This window comes from Phasianus colchicus, chromosome 3 (assembly GCF_987193195.1).
Source record: "Phasianus colchicus chromosome 3, bPhaCol1.hap1.1, whole genome shotgun sequence".
NCBI classification, from domain to species: domain Eukaryota; kingdom Metazoa; phylum Chordata; class Aves; order Galliformes; family Phasianidae; genus Phasianus; species Phasianus colchicus.
In genome coordinates, this window is record NC_143438.1 from 21,224,239 (window position 1) to 21,241,755 (window position 17,517).

General features: G+C 36.9%; 1 protein-coding gene across 6 annotated transcripts in view; it reads left to right on the top strand.

Moving 5' to 3' along the window:
* CDH18 (cadherin 18) overlaps positions 1-17,517 on the top strand; it is a 237,469-nt gene that overhangs the window by 52,762 nt on the left and 167,190 nt on the right. For all 6 annotated transcript variants that reach the window (XM_090137067.1, XM_090137068.1, XM_090137066.1 and 3 more), the window contains exon 2: positions 6,994-7,067. The gene's annotated coding sequence lies outside the window, so the exon portion shown is untranslated. The remainder of the gene's footprint in view (positions 1-6,993; positions 7,068-17,517) is intronic.

Sequence of the window (17,517 nt, forward strand, 5' to 3'; positions counted from 1 at the left end):
CCATGCTTTTCCATCCTAGAATGCATATTCTGCTATCATCCAGGTCGTTGATGAAGATTTTACACAGGACCTTAACGTCTAATCTAAATCTTGTCTCTTCTAGTTTAAAATCATTCCTTCTTGCCCTATCACAAGCAGAGTACGTCTGCACAGGAAGAATGCAGAGCTGTTGGAGCGGGTCTGGAGAAGGGCCATGAAGAGAGGGCTGAAGTACCTCTCTTGCAAAGACAGACAGAGAGTTTGGCTTGTTTAACTTTGAGAAGACTCAGGGGAGATCTCATTGATGTCTTTCAGTACTTTTAAGGGCCTTTCAAGCAGGAGGGAGACAGACTTTTTACATGGTCTGATGGTGATAAGACAAGGGGGAATGGTTTTAACTAAAAGAGGGGAGATTTAGTTTAGATGTTCTGAAAAAATTCTTTGCTGAGGATAGTGATGCACTGGCACAGGCTGCACAGAGAAGCTATGGATGCCCCATCCCTGAAGACATTAAAGGCCAGGTTGGATGGGGCCTTGGGCAGCCTGATCCAGTTGGTGGCAGTCCTGCCCACAGTAGGGGGTTGGGATGGGTGATATTTAAGGTCCCTTCCAACCTAAACCATTCTGTGATTCTATGCAAAAAGTCATTCTCTCTCCTGTTTATAAGCTTCCTTTAAGTAATGGAAAGCCACAATGAGATCTCCCCAGAGTCTTCTCTTCTCCAGGCTGAACAAACCCAGCTCCTTCAGCCTGTCTTTGTGAGAGAGGTGCTTCAGCCCTCTGATCATCTCTGTGGCCCTTCTCTAGATCTGCTCCCATAGCTCCATGTCTTTCTTGTGCTGGAAGCTCCAGACCTGGGTGCAGTACTCCAGCTGAAGCCTCATGATGGCAGAAGAGGACAATCACCTCCCTCTCCCTGCTGGCCACCCCTTTTGATGCAGCCCAGGATACTGTTGACCTTCTGATTGCAAGAGCACATTGCTGGCTCATGTCCAGCTTTTCGTCCACCAGGATCCCCCAAGTCCTTTTCCGCAGGGCTGTTCGCAATGAGTTCTCCCACTCTGTTCTCGTATTGAGAATGCCAACACCCAAGCGCAGCACCTTGCACTTCGTCTTGTTGAACCTCATTAGATTTACATGGCTTAACTTCCTAAGCTTGTCCAGGTCGCTTGGCACAGTATACCTTCCTTCTGTGTCGTAACAGGAAATGCCCAAGTCCCAGAGAATTTCAGGTTTTCTGATTTTGATGTGGGATGCAAACAGGTTACAGGGTACTTTCCCTGGATCTGCTGCTTTTACTGTATAGGAATAGTTATGTCAAGCTGGAGCTTGGTCCCATTATTAAGCTAATTTTGTTTTCATGCTGAGTAAACACTGCTGAAAAGAGAGTTAAGTGGCTTATCAGTTAATTTATTTTCCGTACTTCTTGAACTTTACAGATTATATATTATGGCATAAGTATTTAGCAAATGTTGATTACATCTATACACACATTAGTGCTGTGTTTTTTTTTGTTTTTTTTTTTAAAGCTGTTACACACATTCTTAGTAAGTAAATTATCTGAAATGCTTTATATATATATATACACACATATACATATATATATCTGTGTGTGTATATATATATAGATAAAATATTTTTTTCTATGTTAGATATTCTTTCTCCCCAGCCAGTATGGGGAAAAGCTGCAGCACTAAAAGCCTGATTTCTTTCTGCTCTTGCACATACCATCTATTTGCTCAGTTGGATTTCAGCTATGTATAGAAAGAACAGCACGCTGGGGAATGCATGCACCTAACAGAGACCTGAAAGCTTCCATCCTTGCACTTTGATCATGGCAAATGATCTTAATGATCTTATGCTGCTGCGTCTCAGGAAAGAATTAGTGAAAAGGAAAAGAAAAAAAAAACAAAAAAACATATTGCTTACTTTATGCATAATTGATAATATCTCTCTTATTATTTTAAAATGCTGTTTTTATATTGTACTTGCTTGACATAGAAGACAGTGCTGAACTTTACTGCTTTCCTTAATCTGCCATAAGCTTTTCTGTTGACACAGTAGGAGTATGAGTTAACGGCTTGCTCAGATCAGAAATGTGTTGCAGTTTACAGAGATTAGCTCCATGTGTTCTGCACTGTCCGCAAAGCTTTGGGCTGTTCCTGCTGTAAGCCTGCTGCAATTATTGGAGACACATAAGGGATGGCACCACAGCAGCTCAAGTAAAGGCTTTGAGTCCACACTCTTCTCTGATATTTGGTCAGATGATGTACATTATATTTCATTTTGTTTTAATAGCAAGTATTAAATGAATAACAGTGTTTGTTCCATCCTGGTAATAATAAATGCTATGCAATGACAAGTGTGACTAAACATATTTTAAATAACCATTTTAGAACCGGCATTTTCAGCACTTTAATTTGATTCCCCAAATTTGTTTCCTAAAGGTTCCCTCTTATCAGTCACTGTCAGGCCTGATATAAGTAGCCTTTCCTTAGCAAGTACAGAAAGTATTTCTGTTAATCAAAGTGTACTTTTTTACTTTTTTTTTTTTTTTTTTTAACTATGCCCACATTTTTTAAATGTTTCAGGTTTCTGGAGGATCACCTAGGGTCATTCTGTTACCAGAAATGATTATTATGTGTTGTGTAATTGGATGTGTAATTCTATACTGTAATTTTATACTGAACAATTGTAAAAATATTAATAGCAACAGAAAGCAGATGGTTAGTTGATAGCATAATATTCATTAAAGATTATCCAAAAACTGTAGCAGGACAGAGGATATCTGTAGGAATGTAGAGCATTCAGAAGTTTCTAAGGGATACTATAAATTAATGATTTGAAGTAAAGCAATTGATTTCTGAAATCACTTAATGATCATTTTGTTTCTGGATGAGAAAAAAAGCAGTTGGTAAAGCTCAGTCATATCTGTAGTTGAAATGAAGACTTTTAATTATAATAATATCAATACTCTTAGAGTATGTAGAAAAGAAGTAGGATGAGGAAGGCAAGCTTGAGAACTGGGTGCAGTAAGTAATGTTATTAGTGCTACACTATTATAGTATTAATATATACTATTGGGTTAGTATAATAAGTAACTTTACTACATTTGATGTTAGAAGTTGTGGAGCATATTTTCATCAGGTAAATCCCAGACTTCGGCCTTGAAAACCCGCAGGAACTACCCTTATATTCATAAACAAATACGCTCTCATGTCTAGTGCTGTCACTCTGAGTAGCAGAAGAGTTCTGCACTTGATTTAAATGAGTGTAGTTCCAGTAACTGTTGTGTTTTACTTCGCTACAGTACAAGAACATTAACACTTTTTTTTTTTTTTCTCTTTTTAAAGACTTCTTTCCAGTGCTAAATCACTTGTTAATAAATAGATTTTCAAAAGTCACTTTTCATACATTGTACTGAACTACCGAAGCAAGAGCAGAGTAGTTTAAAGATTTTTAGAAACCATTATTTCAGGCCCTTGTAATGCATACAATGCACAGCATTCTTTGGAATATAGAAGGCAGCAGGCATCTGGATAACTGAGGCAGGGGCCTTTGACCCTCACCTGGGGCTAGTTGCTTCTGCCTTCCCCATATCTTAAGCCAGTGCACAGCTGTTAGGCAGCTTGCTGTCACTGCTGGTCTTCTGCCCTGATGGTGTTGCAGGGACATAGAAGTTGGCAGAGGTTCATCTGCACTTCTCTACTGAGAATTAGAGTGGGCAGATGTAGCTCAGACCTTGTTTTGCCTAATCCATGCTTTCAAGCAGGTTTTATCCCTGATGCTTGACATGTCTCATTTTTTCAACTGAGAAGACAGTAGTAATGTCCATTTTCATTCAGAGAACATTTCTTTTTAAAATAGCATTTTTAATGCATTTTCACTTGTGCAGTGCTGGGGCTGTCTCCTAGCAATGTGTAAGAGTGGGCATGCAGAGGACAGCAGGGAGACTTCTTGTACTCCCATCACCACCTACTTCTTTGGACAGACAGGAATGTAGGAGCTAGTGGTGGTCATCTAAAAGCATACATACTGGTTACTGGTCCTGATGCTGATGAGAAGTCTGAGAATAACATAGACCTCTTTCAGAAAGCAGACTGTTCATATTTCACTTTGTAGTCATGATGAGATTTGCATACTTCATGAAAAAAAAAAAAAACTGACTTTAATGCAGTGACTTCTCTAACATACGCTAGGTCTGAAATGACTGTTTAAAATTTAATTTTCTAAGATGCTATCTAGTGTCTTGTAAGTGAGGCTTGCTGTAAATTGCAGATGCTTCTTTATGCTACTGTTATAGAAATAGTTCCAGCACATTTGATCTGTGGTAGAACAGCAATTATTAATAACTCTACCAAACGGCTGGTATGTGTTGCATTGCATAATGTCCTGGTTTTAGCTGGCATAGAGTTGATTTCTTCTTCTTTTTTTTTTTTTTTTCTTTTTATTCATAGTGTTTGGTATGATGGTATGTTTTGGGTTTAGGAGAAAAATGATGTTGATAACACACCAATGTGTTAGCTGTTGCTGAGCAGTGCTATACAGAGCCAAAGACATTTCAGTTTTTCACGTCTTCACACTGTTCTGCTGGTGAGAGGTTAAGGGACCACAAGGAGCTGGGAGGGGGCAGAATAAGAATATTTGACCTAACCTGGCCAAAGGGAGGAATGTAGAAGGACTGACTGAATATCAGTTGGGGTGTGATGATGCACAAGCAATTGCACATTTGTTCTGTAAATATAAGAGGGCTACTCTGAAAGTAATGTCTCTTGGAATGTTTCTGGGAACTCTCTGTCAAAGTCACAGATTAAAACTGTATGTTTTTTTTCTTTACTTCCTCAATATCATCATGCATTTCTAATGTAATATTTTTATAATTTCTAAATATGAATAGTAGTTTTCCTTGAATTACACAATTCTTGAGACTGAGCAGATTCTGTAAAGGACACACATCATATTTAAGCAACACTTATTGTGGAATGGCAGCAGAGGCTGAACTTTCCCACCAACATTCCATTACATTTTGTTACCCTGTGACAGATGGCAGCAGAGGGGCAGTCTGATAGAATGATGTCAGACTTGGAAATGTGTATGAAGGAAAGGTATATCTCTGGATGCTTTCATGTGGAAAAAATTGCCGCCACTGACATTCACTGATACTTGCTGAATGTTTATGGAGATTGAAGAGTGAATGTGAGAACAGTGAAGTAGGTAGCATGTTTCAGCAGTGGAGACAACGATGTGAAAGGCAAGCCACAATCTGGATGGGCATGTACAGCGATTGCACCATGAAATGAAGAACTTCTTGGTCTGCTCATCCACACATAGTGGTTGATCGTGATCAGGGAGCTGAATATCGACTTAGGTGCATTGGAAACAATGGTTACAGTGTTGGAGTATTGCAAAGTTTGCATCAGGTGGATCCCCAAACTGCTGACTCAGGAAGAGAAAGAACACGATGAGCAAGTTTGTCTGAACCTATTGAACCAATACAAGGCTAAAGATGACAGTTTCCAGAATTCCATAATTACTGGTGATATGGTATCCCCACTACATGCCAGAGTAAAAACTGCAGTCCATGGAGTGGCATCATGTGAATTCCACATTGAAAAAGAAGTTCAAGATGTAGTCTTTATTGGGTAAAGTGATCTGCACAGTGTTTTGTGATAGAAAACAGGTGATTCTTCTGAATTTCCTGGAATGCAGACAAACTACCAATTCTGATCACTACTTTGAGATGCTAACTAATCTGAAAGCTAAATTTCCAGAGTCATACCAGAGAAGAAGACAAGCTTTCTCCTGCAACAAGATAACACCAGGCCCCGTACAAGTTTGAAGAACATGGAACACATTGCCAACTTTGGCTGGACTGTCCTACCACCTACATTGTATAGTCCAGATTTGATGCCTTCTGACTTCCACCTCTTTGGGCCAATGTATGACAGACTGTATGGGCAGAATTTTTGTAGCAACAGTGCTGTCTTAACATCGATGAAGCTGTGAGTCATCTTTGCTGGTGCAGATTTTTGAAAGAGTGGCCTAATGGTGGTCACTGTGTTGAAAAACAACTGTTTTGTAGCTGAGAATTTTTTCTACAAAATAGCATTAATTTACTTTTTGTATCGGCTATAGTTCCCATGGAAATAAATAAGGAGGCATTACTTTTGGAGCAACCTATTTATAGTAGATTATTATCACTACTATTATTATTTTTCTTTTCTCTTTCTTTTCTTTGTAAATAGTTCTTATCTAAACACGTAAGTTCTACTTTGTTGGCGTTTTTTTCAGATTGTCTCCTCAGTCTCACTAGGAGGGTGGAGTCAGCAAATGACTGTGGTGCTGAGCTTCCTGCTGGGGTTAAACCCTAATGCTTGCTGATACTGATACCTTTAGGAAATGATAAATAGTGCAGTAACTGTTGTGTAGTTCAGAAAGTGAAAATTTCATACAACTGCCTTTTTTTCAATAGCATTTTCACTAATGGAAATTTCCAGCTTTAAGATAAATAAAAAGCTTGTTCAAAGAAATATAATTTCATAATCATGAGGCAACATAATCGTACTTTTAAATGAACAAACAAACAAAAAAAGTATGCGATACTAACATGGGGGTAGGCACAAACCCTGCCCAATCCTTGAATGCAGTGGACCAATGGAAAAGCAATGAGAAGAATTTAATTCACTATTGAAATATTCATGGTTCAGGCTGTGGTAAAAGGCTAGAAAATTGAGCTTGGTGCAGAAGCAATGGATTTTTTTTTTTTTTTTTTTTTTTGCATTTGTTTATTATCTGACTGCTTCTGTTGTTTTTTTTTTTTTTTTTTTCTTGCTAAAGATTTTAACTGTATACTAGTGAATGGATTTCATGCTCATAGATTATTAATAGCTTTTATGATGAAAAGGTTTAAGGGTTAATATCACATGCTTTTTACTTCATCTGGAAGACATTTTTTAGTAAAATGTCCTCTCCCTCAGTTCCTTGAAATCTGACTCTTTTTTTGTTTGCTTGCAGCTAAAGAGGCAGTAGGTTTGATTTGGCAAGTTGCTTGGAAAAGGAGTGCAGAAGTGTCCTGTAACCACTGAACAGTAAGTGCCTGTTTTACCTGCTATTTTAGCTGCAGAAGTAAGTAGGATACGCGGATGGATTGGTATGAAACTTTTATAATACTAAGAAGAATATAAATATGATGCTGTCATTTCTTTCTCTGCATCTTGCACACATGTAAGTCTAGCTATTTTGAAACTGAAACACATTTTAAAAAGGCAAGCAGACCTGTTTGATTGTATTTAGGAATCGGATTGTAAGCAACATTGAAGTATACAGAGTAAATTATTGAAAGCTGAAAGTAAGAAGTAAGTCAAGTGGCATTCTGTTAAATTGATTTAGATACTAAGTAGTTTTAAATATTCATTATAGAAAGTGTCTAAAATTAGAGGAAGCAGTTTGAATGTGCACATACAATTCTGCCCTTGGAAACTAGGAAATAATTGAATAAAGATTTGCCTGTCATCTACACTTTCCTGCTACTAAAAATGTCACTCTGTTTTGTACTGTAAATGACTGTCAGCTTTATTTGCAGTGTGCTTCTCTGTTAATTTAAGTGTTTTTGCATCATGTCAGATTTTTCATAGTACAGGTGTTAACTGCTTTCTGTTTCTTCCCAAGAGAAAATATCTGCAAAAGAAAGTGCTGTATATTAATGAATCTTACTGGTTAGACCTGGTAACATGATGTGAGAAATTAAAGTAAAACATAAATAGGTGTGAAGCTTGAACTCATAAATGTTTAGACATATTTGCATTTGTATTAAGCACAAAAGCTGTTGCTAGAGAACAGTCACATTAAAAAATCTTTAAATTCTGCACTAAGAATACTGTACTTCTAAAATGGTTGCTACTTCAGCAAATTAGTTTAAAAACTGAATTTACGCTTTTTCTTAGAATTGAAAGTATGAAAGCATCTGAGACAGAAGGTCACAATGATAGGTTGTTGGAGATATAGTAGCTTAGGAATTACGGACATTGCCTTTATATGTTGTAATGCCATTTGTTTGTATGTGTGTGCAGAGAAGGAGAATGCACGAGGATGTCCCTGACTCTGGGATAAACAACAGGCTTAGAAAGCAAAGGAACAATGTTGCCTTTTATTGGAGTAGCTAGAAGGAGTGTGGAGTGTTTTTTTTTGTGAGGATGTAACCAGGATGCGGATTAGAAGGGGGCAAACTAATCTGCTACTCATTGCTGCCAGATGAACGCCTCCCAGCTGTTTTCCTCTTTCCTTTGAGGTACCAAGTCTGATACTTATTCATACCCTTGGGGAAACAACTCAGCACAATAACCAGAGAAGAACTAACCCAGCCAAAAAGCTGAAGGGTTTATTGTCCACTAAGTGGGCTAGATTGAAGTGAGATGACAGAGAATTAGAAAGCCAGAGGAAGTGGACTGCATATTTTAATAGCCGCTGGAGCTATGTTGGAGGAAATAATCTTTCTTGCTTACCCACAACCTTCCTCCATCTGTTCAGCTTAGAATCAGTACCTCTTTCTCTGAGGGACTGTACACCTCCTGCCTGCCATCTCACTGGGCTTTGGGTGGAAGCAAATGTGAACTGCTGAATAATTAATATTGCCTTGATAGAAAACAAGGAAGGAACAGAGGAAGTGAGGGAATTGACACATCACACAAATTACATGGGTTGTATATTGATAATGGATGATTAGATTTTTGGAATAAATATTACATATTTTATGAATAACTGTAATAATATAGGCTGTCTCCTGTAGCAGGTAACTGCTTGAGAAGTTACCTGAAAACAAAATGCCCTATGGATATAATTACACTAAAGTTTTAAAAACCACTGCCAAGGTTTGTTCAGTAGACAGTAGTCATTGAAATGTAAGAATGATACAAGTAAAAACAAAGCTTTCAATAAAATATTGGAAAGAATTGCAAGGGATATGTGACTTCTAAATGCTCCAACTAAATTTTTGGATTAAGATTATTAATTACCTTATTCTTAGAAGCAGAGATACTGATCTTAGTTTAGCAGTACAAATCCTGCCTTGTCCTGCCTAGGCTAGCTTCCTAATGATTTTTCTACGCATTTGACACTAACCATTCCATTATTAAAGATTTTAAGAGAAGAGATAGAAAAGAATCCCCATGTTGCTGGTCTCTAGAATGTAGAATTGTACCAGAGGAGGTTTAGGTTAGACGTGAGGAAAAACTTTTTCTCTCAGAGAGTGGTCAGGCACTGGAATGGCTGCTCAGGGAGGTGGTGGAGTCACTGTCCCTGGCAGTGTTCAAGAGGCGTCTGGATGAGGAGCTGCGAGATATGGTTTAGTGCTTGTGGTAGCAGTGGTAATGAGAAGATGATTGCACTAGATGATCCTATGGGTCATTTCCAACCTTGTGATTCTATGATTCTATGTTTTTTCCTCTATTTTCAGAAAGAATCTTTTTTTTCAGAACAGAAAAAGAACACATTTGAATGTGCTTGTGTCAGGGGTAAAGCAAGATTACTTTGACATTGACTGTTTAGGACAGTGTCGATGAGAAGGTTTATGATTTCTGATAGTGTTAAATCAGTGGAAAAAAAATATGAGGAAAGATAAATGCTTTGTTATGATGGTCTGTATGTATGTATGTGCAGAGTGGGAGTATATTGGCTCTTGACCACTACTACGTAACTGTCACTCTGCTTATTTAAGAACTGTTGTTATTCTGTGTAGTTTCTGGTTGGTATTATTTTGGCATGAACATTTTTGATACACTGGATTTTCTATTTGCATGTAGAAATGGAGTTACAACTGCCTCATAAAATGTTTGCTTTCTATCATTTATTTTGGTGCATACCAAAGGATCGATGAGCTCTATCTTAACACTAGCATATGTAGTCAGCTCCTCTGGGGTCCCATATTCTCTCCCCTTGGTGAAAGTGCATTAAAAATTAATTTCAGCCCACATAAATAAAAATAGTGAAGGATAAAGGTTGAAAATAATAACAATAATAAACCTACAAGATTTTTTGTTTAGCTCTATAATATCCCTTTGGCAAAAGTTATGAATTGACAGAATTGGATTAGTTCTCTCTCACATATGACAAAAAGCTAAAAGGCACGTGAAAACCAAATAGAATATATGCTGTAAAAAAGCATGTCTAGAAAATGTGACAGATCTAATATTGTTGAGATGGATCAGTACTTTGCATCTATTTTCATTGAATAGCTAAAGTGAATGAATTTCTGCTTTGGATAGCATATTCGAGTGATTTACTACCCACATGTACATTCAGTTCATATTATAGTATGTACTGTATATATCTATCCTTTAACAACGGAGAAATTTTAAAAGGATGTTTATGTAACAAATGCCCTCATTCATGCATTAAAACTCTTGTATTCTTGTGGTAGGCCAGATTTCTCAGGCATTTGTTTAAATACATGCTGAAATAAACAGGTTGAACTCTGTCATGCGATAATGCATTCATATGTTCTTGACCTTTTTGACATAGGCAGATGTCACTGACTGGCAACATCTTAGGTATAGTGCAGATACATTCAAACAAGTTTTGATAAAATGAGCTTATTTGCATTGCTGCAGTGTGTTGTTCTGAGCACTGTATGGATATCCATTTCCTGTTTCCTGAGTATTTTATGCAGTCCAAGCTGACTGCTTTGCTGTTAGAGCTCAAGAGCTGCTGTTCACAAGTACTAAGTAACTGCTCTTAAACGTATTCTGCATTTACAGACAGAAGAACTCATGCAAATGTAAACACCCAGGCAGCAGATAACTGATTAACATCTTGAGTTCCTATTCACTTTTTTTCTCCTCTTTTCTTTTTTATTATTCAGTTCAACCATTTCTTGTAAGTTTTGACAGTAAATAGAAATTTGGATTTTGAATGTTAGACCTCAAAATAACCAAATGAGACATATTTTAATAAGTGAAAGCCTGGATTTTGTACTAACAAACACAATTAACTTGTGAAAACATATGCAGAAGCTAACACTGCAGATTGATGAATAAATCTCATTTAAATCCTTTTCCCAAATGGAATCCAAGAGTAATGTTTAAAATGTAATCTGATACTGAACTCCTTTTTATTATTTCATCTCCATTGATTTAATTAAATGTGCAAAAGAATATCTGTATTCATAAAAGGATGTAGAAAGTTTTAGGTAAATTGTTACAAAGGTTAATGTAATGCTTACAGTATAAATTCATAATATAAAACTTAAAATTTTCTAAACTGTGTCTTATAGTAGGCTCTGTAGAAAGAAAAAAAAGATATTAGACTTTTAGGAAAAGTAGAACGGATGATTGTCAGTTTTTGCTCTCTTAAGTAAAACACTGTGAAATACATAGGTTGCTCTGAAAGTAATGCCTCTTATTTATTTCCATGGAAACTACGATAGATAAAAAAAACACAGAAGCATTATCTGATAGAGCTAATTCTCAGCTCTAATACACTATTTTTCAAAACAATCACTGCCACTAGGTATGCATATTCACCAGCAATGAACAAGAGCCTATACGTTACAGTCATAAAAATCTGCACTAACAGAGGTGATCCACTGTTGCTGCCATCAGTTCTGAAACATGCTACCCACCCTTCACTGTGCTTACATCCACTCTTTGATCTCCATATGCATTCAGCAAGTATAAATGAATGTCAGTGAGGGCAATTTTTTCCACATGAAGGCATTCAGTTATACACCTTTCCTTCATACACAAGTCAGACATCATTCTGTTCAGAGGTTCAGCCTCTGATGCCATACCACCAATATCCACCTCTGATGTCACAGGCAAACATAATAAAACAGGAAGCATTGCCTTTGGAGCAGATCTCATAAAATTAATCTGTTCAGTCATCAGGGTTGATTTAGAACTATTATTTTCTTACAGAATCTTACTATTCATTGTCATTAACATTGGATTAAGCACTGAATGTGACATTCTTTACTGAATACTTGTTATATGTATAAGTATCTTTTTAGGAGTCTGTTTACCTTTTAATGCATAAGAAATCTCTGTTAATACAATAATCACATAAGAACCCTTCACTTTCATGCAAAGGGGAGGCATGAGAGCTTAATATTAGTTAATGCTGCTTAAATCTGACATATGCGTCCTTTACAGAGTCTGATTAATCTCAAGAAATGTATAGTCCCGGGAATATAGTACTAATTTTTATGGCTGAAAATTGTGAAACTGTTACATTAGAAATGCATGATGATGTTTATGAAGCAAGAAAAAAAAAAGCAGCTTTTTCCTTCCACTTTGACAGTGAGCAGCCCATTCCATTAGCCATTTTCTTGTGTGTTAAAGATGCTTATATCAAGCCTCTGTGTTTTGTCTCATATTTGATTAGTTACTTCAGGCTATTGCACTGTTTTCTGCATGGACCTGAAGTTGCCCTGAAACTATTACATCTACAGCAGTTCATGATCGTGAACTTTCATTAAGTTTTTAAGCTTCTCTAATCACTATTATATATTTATTTTTTGATACTGCTCTTTTGTCCCGAAGTTTGTGGTGGTTTGTTTGATATCTGTGCAGTTTGAATTCTCAAGAGTTGATGATGAGGGTTTTTTAGTCGTATTGCCTACAGTGCAAACTTTTTCTAGTAATTATAGATCCATGCTAGAATATGTAGAAGTGTAAGTATTCCTCTTAGTGACTTTTTTAAAAAGTAACGGATAGGTAAGCAGTGAGGAAACAGAGCACTGAAATGCAAATGACTACAAAACAGCCTGTAAAGAGCTTGAATATCACTTTGATTGGCTGATTAGTGATAATGTTACTAAAAAAATGTTGATTTTTTTGTTTCTCTTGACTGTTTTCATAGTAAATATTCCAGGTCTCATTATACATCTTTGGAGCTGATACTCTTGTAAATTTATGTTTTCATTGTTGTATTCCTCATTAAATTATGTTCTCTTTACTAACTATGTTGAATGAGTATTTTCATAAGTAGGATATAGTTTATTAAACTATATTAATAATTAAATATTAAAACTTGTTCACCACCCTTCTCAGATACTTCGCGTGTTGCATGTAGGGACCTCAGTCTGCCACTTTTCACCTTATTTGAATACTGTGTTTGAGTACTGTGGAAACAGTGTTGTTTTAAGCAATGTCATTTAAGGCTCAGAATGAGACTGAGATATAAGATTTTTCCCAGAAACTGATATTTTCTATTAAATACATTCCTTCTCAAAGTGAGAGAGTAGCTTTTCTGGATGTTCAGCTGACTGTGGTGCTCTCTTAATGATGCTGGATGATTATTAAATCGGAGGATTGTGCTAAACTCTCATCCAGCTCACTTACAGAAACAAAGCAGAGCTCCAGAGAGCATGTAAATTACAGTTTGAGTTGTCCACTGGATGCAAAGAATTCAATATAAAACTTTACTTTGTTTTAAATTTTTAAGCATACTGTGAGTGATTTCTTGAAGACTTTGAACCCTCATTAGAAAACCTAGTATCAAACTCCATGACTCTTATTTATAAATAATATGAAAATGATCTTTCAATGTTTCATTTATTTTTAGGTTATTATTCATATGGTAATGGAAGAAAAACATTTTAAAAGTGAATGCTACATTCTTAAATTTACCTGGTACCTTTTAATATTTGATGTTATTTGTTCACAGTAGCTCATCTTTCATGTTCCCCATTAAAATGCCTGTGACCTGATCTTTAAAAAGTTATGTTTTAAGCTTAGTCTTAAGCAAACAATCCCATTAACTTCAATGAGCTTTTCATTAATAGGTTTAAAGTTAAGTAGGTCTTTTTTTGTTTGCACAATCAGAACTTAAGATGTGATCCTACTGATTAACCTTATTTCACATCCCCCTTCTGTTCCTGAGGATTTGCTGGTGTTATGGCTTTGACATTCAATTTCAATTCATCTCCATTCTTATTTGTTCCTGGAAAGTAATTGGACAAGAATGGAAGCTAAAATTTTCATAAGAATATAGTGAAGTTGTATGTACTAAGTCTATAGCAATTTAGTGGAACTAGTGAATTTAACACATTTAGAGATTTGAAGAATATTACAAACTAGTACATGAAAATTGTCTGTTTTATAAAAGATTAATTTCAGATCTGAAAAAATAATGAATTTTGGTTAAATTATGTAGAACACTTCAGACATTTCTGTAAGATTTTTAAAAAGTAATTCTGAGATCTTTTCCAGTTTGGTTTTCACCTGAATTTAGTACATCACTTCTCTCTGACTTTGCAATGAAGCAAGTTAGAAAACTTAAGAAAATGTTTTCTTTGAATATTCTGGAAATTTTCCATGTCTGACATGACTATGTTATATTGACTACGCTACCATGCAGAAGTTGTATCTTTTAAAGTACAAATGACTGGATTTTCTTGTCAATGCCACATGTAGGAAAACTAATTATCTGGGCTTGGGAAATCCTCCAACGTAAGAAATGTCTTCAAAAATAAGATAGTCAGCAAAAATCCATTCTGCTATTCAACCTTGGCCATAGAGTAAAAACTTCTAGTAAATGTTTAATGCTTGAGTTCATTTCTGTTACAAAGTGGCAATAAAATTACTTATTGCCATAAATGTAGTTCTGATTTCTTTCAAGGTATAAGAATATTTAAAATCTGGCATGAAGATTTACATTTACTCATCCATCGAAGCAGCCTTCTGGAAGAAGCGTATTTTCTAATTACTAGAAACTTTTCTTGCCAAGATAACCAAAGTAGTTAACAATGATATTTCTGTATTTTCAACAGTGATTATACATAGAAATTTCCAATACCAAACTATAGTAATTTTCTTCTTCTTTTTTTTTTTTTTTTTCTTTCTGTAGTTGTTACCTTTAGGCAGACTTTTCCTATATATGTACTCACAAACATTTTTATCTGTATCCCTTTCATTCATCCATCTGGGAAAAGCTGCTTTTGTAATTGATGTGATTGTTTTGTATATCCGTTCTGACTTTTGAATACTTTGCAGAATGAGTTGCTGAGGAGTTATACTGCTTGCATTTAAGAGATAATGTATTTTACTATAGATATGTATGAGAAAAATGTGACATACCCATTGAGGAATTCAGTATTTATGAATAAAGCACTCTAAAATGGAACTGAACACATTTAATGACAGAAACGATAATTTGAGAACTGTGATGATTTAATAGTAGCTGAGCTGGAAAAGTGAGAAAAGAAGATAAGAAGATAATAATAACAATAAAAGAAATGCACATTATGTACAGTTCAAGAGAATAGAGAAAGCTAAGAATAATGAAAGGATTGGTACAGCCAGAGAAGGATCTAGTTTTACCATATAAACACAAAATGTTTTCAGTGAGATGGGAAGAAATCAACATAATAGCAGCAATGTTGTGGGGTTGACAGTGATTATAGTATGGTTGGCAGAAATAATGTTATGGGGAAAGTCAGTGACTTAAAGAAATATCAGAAGTGTGATGTCAAGAAGGCATGTTTATAAATACAAATTTAGACTTGGCATAGAATGATAGAATTATTAAGATTGGAAAAGACTTCTAAGAACATCTTGTCCAACCGTCAACCATGTCTACTCAACCTTGTCCCTCAGTGCCACAGCTACCCTTTTCTTGAATACCTCCAGAAACTCTATCACTGTTGTGGGCAGCCTGTTCCATTGCATTGCTACTCTTTCAGAGTGGTATCCAACCTGAACTTTCTTTGGCACAAGCTGAGGCCATTACCTCATTACATACATGCATATCTCCTTAGCTTTTCTTCTCTTTACTTGTGATTTATTATCATTATCAACACAAGAGAAATCTGCCAATAACTGTTATTCACTATTTCTTTTAAAATTATTCCCTAATTACAGAGTTGAATAGAATCAGTGATTACAGAATTGTAAAATATTTTGAATTGCAAGGGACTCACAAGGATCACTGAGTCCAACTCCTACATGAATGACACTGGAAGTCAGAACATGGACAGAACCAAAGAAGACTATAAAACCTTGGGAGTACAAGTGGGAAAAAAAAAATGGTGCCTGAATTATCTTTTATTAGTAGTTTTTATTAGTTTTGCCTGCTGGAGAAAAGGGGAGAAGCCAGAAATAATGTGTAATGCATATCAACTTGTAGTTACGTGGCAGGTGCTCACATGTGGGTTTTGGTTTTCTTGACAATGGAATGTTCTATGAAGATTATAACCTGTTAGAGAGGGATGGGATCCACCCATCCAGAAGAGACAGAAAGACCTCTGGCAGCAGACTAGCTAACCTAGTGATGTGGACTTTAAACTGAAGGACTTGAGTGGTTGGGTCCAAATTGGAAATGCTCATAAGATTGCAAATGACTGGTGAATAAACCAGGCCAACCAGGACACTGACAAATGTTCCATAGCTGCCTCCTATGGCAAGCCAGAAGGCCAGCCACCTCAAGGGTTTGTATAGCTATAGGGGGATCCTCTAGCATCCTTGTTGGGAAACCTGCATCCTTTTCTCCTTTTTCATCTGATGTGCCTGTATACCAATGCATACAGCATGGAAAGTAAACAGGAAGAACTAGAGATCTGCGTCAATTGTAAGGCCATGATTTCACTGTGGTCACATTGTGGGACAGCTCAAATGACTGGAATGCTGTCATGGATCGCTATGTACTTTTTAGGAAAGGCCGACCAACTAGATGTGACAGTGGAGTTGCTTATGCAAGAGAGTAACTGGAGTGTATCTGCTTGGAGATGTGGCTAAGCACTGGAACAAGCTACCCAGAGAGGCTGTGGTGTCTCCTTCTCTGGAATTATTCAACACCTGCCTGAACACTTTATAGTACAACCTACTACATCAGCTGGGGTTGGATTTTATGATCTTCAGAGGTCCATTCCAACTTCTTTGGTTCTGTGATTCTTGGCACAGGACCACCCAAAATTGAAATCATATATCTAAGAATGTTGTCCAAACGCTTCTTCAACTCTGACAAGCTTGGTGCACCGAAGAGCATTTTCGGGTGCCTAACCACCCTCTCAGTGAAGAACCTTTTCCTAATTCCCAACCTGATTTTCCCTTAAAGCAGCTCCATGCTGTTTCCTTGGGCCCAGAGCTCAGTGCTGCCCTCCACTCCCTGTGAGGAGCTGCAGCCACCATGAGGCCTCCCTTCAACATCTCTGCTCTGGGTTGAGCAAACCCAGGGACTTCAGCCGCTCCTCACTCAAGGAGTCATAGAGTCATAGAAAGGTTTGGGTTGGAAGGGACTTCAAGGATCATGAAGTTCCAACCCCCCTGCCCTAGGCAGGGCCACCAACCTCCTATTCCCAATCTTTGTAGCTTTTCTTTGGACACTCTCTCATAGTTTTATGTCTTTCTTATATCGTGGCACCCAAACTGCCCACAGTGCTGAAGCTGAGGCTGCACAGAGCAGAGTGGAACAATTTTTCTCCTTCCTGGCTGGCAGTGATGGTTCTGTTGCACCCCAGGGTACGATTGGCCCTTTGAGCTGCCAGGGCACACTGTTGCCTCAAATTCAGCTTGCTGTCTACCAGAACTCTCAGATCCCTTTCCACAG